Here is a 6,986-nt window from a genome sequence, read left to right on the forward strand (position 1 = left end):
AACCCCTAAAAACAGCCCCTCTCTTTCTTCCTTCTCAGATAGACGTGGGGAGGAGTCAGCATTCTCTGTTGGTGTTTAACGAGCAAGATTTCACTGAACACCTGCCATGGACAGGACAGGGTGGGCACAGCATGCTGTAGGCACTCACTGAGAAGTGTCATAACTTCCTGCAGGTCAGGGAATGCCTCTTATCATTCATCCATCCATATGTTGATTATTTCGCTGAACTACCGACATGCTAGTAAGTGATCTCTCTTGCGCTGAAATGCGATGTTTCACTTGCTTATATGTCATAAGGCCATGCTTTACCATGTTTATGAGTATGGCTTAATGATTTTAATATTGGTATATAAACATTTATTGAACTTTTGTCACATGGCAGACAAATGATCCCATAGGTGCCTTTGCCTATGTAATGTCATCTTTCTTCTTGCACAGCCCTAGGAGATGGTCATTACTGGTGTTGTCGTTTTCCCGATGAGATTACCTGAAGGTATTTTGCTTCAGGTTACAGAGGCAGGGATGCGACTCATTCCCAAAGACACTGTAGGGTGTGGTCTGAGAAGGTGTCCTGGAGGTGGGTGTCCTTCGAGTTGGACCTGGAAGGGTTTGGAAAAGTAGAGAGAAGAGGATGGAACCTTCTAGAAGAGAGAGAGGGGAGACTTGCGGGCACAAAAAGAAGAGTGTGTCTGTCATGGCCGTCTGTGGCAAACAACAGAATGCAACTCTGGCTGATTCGAGTTAAGAGAGAAACGAGAACCAGGCACAGAAGCTAGGCTGACTGGCTCATTGACAAGGCCACCCTGGTGGTGCTGCTCAGGACTGGCCAGCTCACGGGCCAGCAAAGGCACCAGCGACCAAGGCGGGGGCTGGTCTCCGCGGAGCTTCAGCAGAAGGTCTGGGGTCTGCAGGAGTCGGGACACCGTCTGTGGGCCCATCCCGTGTGCACGGCAGATCAGACCCCCTCACGCTGCCTGAGCGCCCTCTGGTCCAGCCCCGGAGCTTCAGTCAGTGGGAGACCTCACCCTACGGAGAAGGGCCGGCAGGCGTCTCTAGCAGGGGAAGCTTGAACTGAGGTGACTCTCAAAGGAGGAAGGGCATTCCGGGGGAAGGGGGCGGGGTGGGAAGGGCATTCCAGGCCAACGGAGGCCCTCGTACAGCGGGCCTTGAGAAATAGCGCTGCACAGTGACTGAGCAAGACGGTGCTGCCCCTCATTTCCTGTGATAGCCTCTTTGTGCCTCAGTTTCCTTACAGGTAAGAGGAGGATCATAGAGGTATTTGCTGATAGGGTAGTTGTCAGCATTAAATCCAGGAGGTCCAAAATGGTGAGAAAAGTAGCGTGCCAAATGTTCTTGACAAATGTCACTGTTCTGGGGGAATGTTACCATCGTGGGTGGAAGGTAAGCCACGCGCGTGTGCACGGTGCTGTGTGCGTGCTCGGAGTGGAGGGTGAGGACCGTCCCCGTGGGTCTGTAGGGTCTGAGGCACTGGGAGGCCACTGACCCTTTACCAGCAGGTGACAGACCCGACTGCATTTGTGCTTTAGAAAGTTCCTCGTGGGAAAGGTCAGGGAGGACCGGTAGGGGGTGCACCTAGAGGTGAGGAGACAGAGACGGGGCCCTCACCAAGCCTTGGTGGGGAGACTGGGGAGTGGGGCCATTTGGGGAATGGCCCGGGCATAGAGTTCACTGGTCTTGACCTTTGATTGGATGAGCGGAATTGAGTGGGGACAGCCAGCTTTCTAGTAGAACAACGCCCAAACTCAGGGTCCGTCTACTGGGGGGCAGAGGAATCAAGTTCAGGGGGCTGGCGGGGGGTAGTTAAAGGGCTGGTGGGGTGGCCTGGGGAAGGACCATGCCTCCAGTTAAGGGACTTATTCCGTGTGCACAGCCATCCAGGGAGTGACGTCTGGCAGGCAGATGGCCCTGTGGGGCGAGGAAGGGGTTCAGCAGGGAGACCTAAGGCTGGAGAAGGAGATGAGCCATGCTGGGGTGCTTCAGACCCCACGAGAGCATGTACTTACCGAGTCTCATCTGGGAGCAATTTTGCTCCCCAGGGGACGTTAGGCAATGTTTAGAGACATTTTTGGTTGTCATGACTGGTGAGTACTACGGGCATCTAGTGGGTAAGGGCCAGGAATGCTGCGAAACATCCTACCATACACAGGACAGCCCCCTCAGCAAAGACTTATCCAGCCCAAATGCCACTAGTGTCCGGACTGAGAGAGCCCTGATGTCGGGAGAACAGAGGAGAGCCCTGGACATGGAAGCCAGAAGGACACCCACATTTTTGGGGACACCGGGGAGCTCGAATGTCTCCCCAGCTGCGGGATCTTCTCTGATACCCTGGAGGGGCTAATTCCCACCCAGGCTGCTATCATTACAGACCCCATAGGCCCGTGTCACCATTCTCATTGTTTGACTTGAAGGAGGCAGCTGGAAGGTTTCTCTCCAACCTGGGGCCAAGACCCACGAAGCCAGGAAGTCGGCCTTCCTTCCATCCTGAGTCAGCGCACAGCCCCCTGGGCCACCCCAGACGGCTGTTGCCACCAGCCTGGTTCAACCCTGATGCCGTCCTCCCCCCTCCTCCCCTCTCTGTCTCTTCCAGGCCGCGCAGGCATGTCCCGATTCCAGTGACCTTTGGTGCCTTTTCTCTGTCCACGCCCCAATTTATTGCCGATCTCATAAAAAGCAAAACTTGGGAGAGAGAAGATTGAGTTTGCTTCTCGCAGCAGAATTTGATTTAGGGCCAAGAAGGTGGCGATTGATGCAAAGCGGAGATCGGCTATTTCGGGAGTGCTGTGAATGATTTTTTCCATCTCCGAATGACCTTACATATATTCTGTCTCCCGCCCGCCCCCGTGTTGGGATTGATGGGGGGTGCTGGGACTGGGCTCCCATGGGCCCCGCTGCTGCTCCCAATAAATCTGTCTGATGGGCAGAAGAAGAACGAGCACCTGGTGGAATGGATGGCTGGATGGGCCGGCGTTTGAACACGCGGGGTGCGGGCGGATTCCGGTGCACAGTAATCTCTGTGGCCACCAGGGCCGGCGGACTCGATCGCACGGGGCTATCTGCCTGCTGGGGGAGGTGATCCGGCACATTTATCAGTGGCCTTTGAGTACATCAGGGGGCCACCTCCATTGCTTTCCCTGGCTTTGTACATTCTTTGTCCCCATCGATGTCAACTCCCCAGCTCTTCCCACCTGCTGCCACCGTCGCCGTCTGACAGATGCCAGATGGGGCACCTGTCCTGGGTCAGGAGCTGGCCGACTTGGGTTTGGATCTCCTCCACCATGGGCAGAGGGGGCCACCTTGAGCTGATTTCTTCTCTTCTCTGAGCCTCAACTTTCAAATCTGTAAGACAGGGCTAACACTGGCATAGCAGTTTAACCCATCTTCTGGGATTTCAAGAGGAGAAGAATATGGGATGTGGAACCGGGGGACTCACAGTTGGTTCCCAGCTCCCCCTGGCTTAGTTCAGGGATGTTGGGGGATGTTCTCCTAGCCTCAGTTTCTCCATCTGTGATGAAAGGACAAGTGAGAGAGGGAGTTTGTGGGAGGTCTCGTGGTTCATAAGCACTTTGAGGAAGGCCTCCCAAAAGCCCCGCTCAGCACTGTTGGGGCTGACTTGTCCTGTCTGCCATAACCAGGGGACAGGGCATTGTCGCTGCCTGTTATTTCACTGCCTGGACTACGAGGCTACAGCTGTGCCCCAGATTGAGAGGGTGAGTCTTCTAGAAGGCACAGAGGAAGGTGTTTTGATAAGGGAATCATACCGATTTGGCTGTATCAAAGTCATACACCAAAATGAAAATCCTTGTCTTTTGCTTCCCACACTGTGCCCCATAGCCCTCCTTGACTCTTGGCCGTCCCTGGACCCTTTCCCTTGTTTTATCTCAATCCCAGCTTCACGCCCCTTCCACCGGTCCCCGCCCCAAGAGGGGGCCCTGTGACAGCTGGGGAAAGGCAAGGGATGGAGGGGGGTGGTGACGGTCACTTCCACACCTTCCTGGGTGACCCTATATAGCTGAAAATTGAATGCTTGGTTTTTAGACTAAGTCAAAACGTCTCTGCGTCCACACGGCTGTGCCAAAACATGGAATCAAAAACGGTCACCATGTGGGGGTCACGATGTAGGGCACGCAAGGGTGGAGGTGCCACGGTGGGGTATTCTGGCTGTGTCTGCACACGCAGAAGCTGGTCCCCAGGAGCCAGGCAGGGCTCAGACTCCTGGAGGTCAGCTGCCCTGATCTGGAGGTCACCTTGAGGAAGGCCATGGGGAGGCGACCACCCTGATTCTCCGTCTAGGCGAGCACAGTGTCCCTCCACTGCCAAGTCCAGAAGGAAGCTCAGATTATAGGGGGCACGGGGAGCTTTTCAAGGGGTGTGTCCCTGAAGCAAACGGGCTGGAGAAACCCGGAGATGGACTGGTGCACCTCTCTCTTACTAAGAAGAGGAGTCGAGGGGAGAGGCTGAATGACCCTGCGGAGCCACAGAACCAGATGGGCCCGGAGTCCCTCCCCCCGCCCCCCCACCATTGCTCCTCACCATGGCACGCGAGCGGATTTTCTCTCTTCACACCCTCGAAGTAGGTCGATTTTCACATTAATAAAATCTCTATTCTGTGGGTCTTTATGTATGGACAGGGCAAAATGGGGTTTGATGTATGAAGAAGGGAGGTAGGAGGAGATAGCATCCATGGAACACCGCTGGCACGCCTGGGACCCTGTGGGGCATTTCCCATGATTTCTGACGTGGTCCTTGTAACACTTGAGGAATCTGTTCTTGGTCCTGTTTACTGATGAAGAAATGGAAGCTTCAAGGAGTCCGTTCTTGCCCAGGGATCCTCAGAAGGTCAGAACAGAGCTGGTCTGTGCTTCCTATAGCTGGGGTTAAGATCTGTCCTCTGGCAACTTCCAGGCTTAGGAGTACCCTCTGCCCAGTCTCCCAGTCCTTCTCTGTCCTCCGTCCCTTCTTCTCTTTCCTTCCTTCCTTCCTCCCTCCTTCCCTTCCTTCCTTCCTTCCTTCCTTCCTTCCTTCCTTCCTCCCTTCCTTCCTCCCTTCCTTCCTTCCTCCCTTCCTTCCTCCCTTCCTTCCCTCCCTCCTTCCCCTCCTTTCTTCTCTCTTTTCCTTCCTTCCTTCTTTCCTTCCTTCCTTCCCTCCCTCCTTCCCCTCCTTCCTTCTCTCTCTTTTCCTTCCTTCTTTCCTTCCTTCCTTCCTTCCTTCCTTCCTTCCTTCCTTCCTTCCTCCTTCCCTCCCTCCCTCCCTCCCTCCCTTCCTTCTCTCCCTCCTTCCTTCTCTCTCTTTTCCTTCCTTCCTTCTTTCCTTTCCTCCTTCCCCTCCTTCCTTCCTTCCCTCTTTCCTCCCTTCCTTCTCTCCTTCCTTCCTTCCTCCCTTCTTTCCTTCCTTCCCTCCCACAGTTGATGAGCCATCACTGTCTGCAGGCACTGGCCTAGGCACTGGGGATGTAGCAATGAACAAAAGGATGATTACAATCCTTTTGTTTGTGGAACTCAAATTTTAGTCAGGGGGCTGGGGTGAGAGGCAGAGGGATGAACAGCGAATAAGATAAGAGGTGGGGAGGGGCGCCTGGGTGGCGCAGTCGGTTAAGCGTCCGACTTCAGCCAGGTCACGATCTCGCGGTCCGTGAGTTCGAGCCCCGCGTCAGGCTCTGGGCTGATGGCTCGGAGCCTGGAGCCTGTTTCCGATTCTGTGTCTCCCTCTCTCTGCCCCTCCCCCGTTCATGCTCTGTCTGTCTCTCTCTGTCCCCCAAAAAATAAATAAAAAACGTTGAAAAAAAAAAAATTAAAAAAAAAAAAAAAAAAAAGATAAGAGGTGGGGAAGTATTTGAACTTGCTCACGTTCCACCATTTTGGCCTTCGTACAGCGTAACCTAGTAAACTCTGCTGGCGGTACCTGCCATGGGGAAAGATAAAGCCGACGTTGTGGGTTAGGGAGCGCAGGGTTAGAGGAATTGCTTCTTCTGTGCTGCTACGAGAGCGGTTCTTCCAGCACGTTCCTCCGACCATGCAGACCCTCGGCTCCATCCAAACACCGAGTCTTGAAGCAGAAAGCCCACCACCTCCCTGGGTCCTCGGGCTCCCCGTCCCCCCGTCCCCTCCGCCTGTGTCCCTCCGTCAGGCCCACGGCTCCTAGAACACAGTGGGCTCTGTCTGCCGGGGCAGCTGGCCCTCCATGAAACCGCCCTCCACGCCATTGTCTGCCGGCCCTTCAGGCCCAGCTGGAGTGTCAGCGCCTCAGAAGCGCCTTCCCGAACCTTGCCCTCCTCCCAGACAGTTGTAATTGCTTCCTCCTCTGCACTCACACACCACTTTATTATAGCACTTAGAACTGCTCTCCTCTTTAGAAGACGCTGTGATTTATTCATGTGCCTTATTAATGGTCCTATTCCCAGTGGCTGGCGCGGGGGGCCTGGTGTGCAGCGTGGATCCCGACAGGCCGGACGGGCGAGTGAGGGAAGGAAGGGGTGCCGGATGCGAGCTGCAGGGAAGGAGGGTGGGAGAGGTGGGGCCTTACGGACAGGGTCGGCGGAGGCAGCTCTCGAGGGTAGAGGGATGGTCCAGAGGACAGGGGAGGGAGGCCCCCGCCAGCCGCACCCTGGGTCCTCCCAGGCCCCGCCGTCCAGCCCAGCTGCTAGCCTTCTCTCTGGGCAGGCCCGTCCCAGTAGTGGGACTGGGGGGCTCCTCCTGCTCTGCCCCACGTAGCTCTCCTCAGTCCTGGGATCCTGTCAGGCAGGAGGACCCGAGGGCCGGGTTGGTGGCTCTTGGATCGGACCGCCTGCCTGTGTTTGAATCCCAGCCGGGACCTTGGGCACTGGGTTGTCTCTTCTGTCGTTCCTCATCCTTTCTCCTCTGTGGAGTGGCGGTCGTGACCGTCCTGACCCCGTGGGAGTGTTGGGAGTCTTGCCAGAAATGACGCACGCAGAGTGCCGGCCCAGAGCGGGCACGTAGTACGTGCTTAGT

This window comes from Panthera onca, chromosome D2 (assembly GCF_046562875.1).
Source record: "Panthera onca isolate mPanOnc1 chromosome D2, mPanOnc1 haplotype 2, whole genome shotgun sequence".
NCBI lineage: Eukaryota > Metazoa > Chordata > Mammalia > Carnivora > Felidae > Panthera > Panthera onca.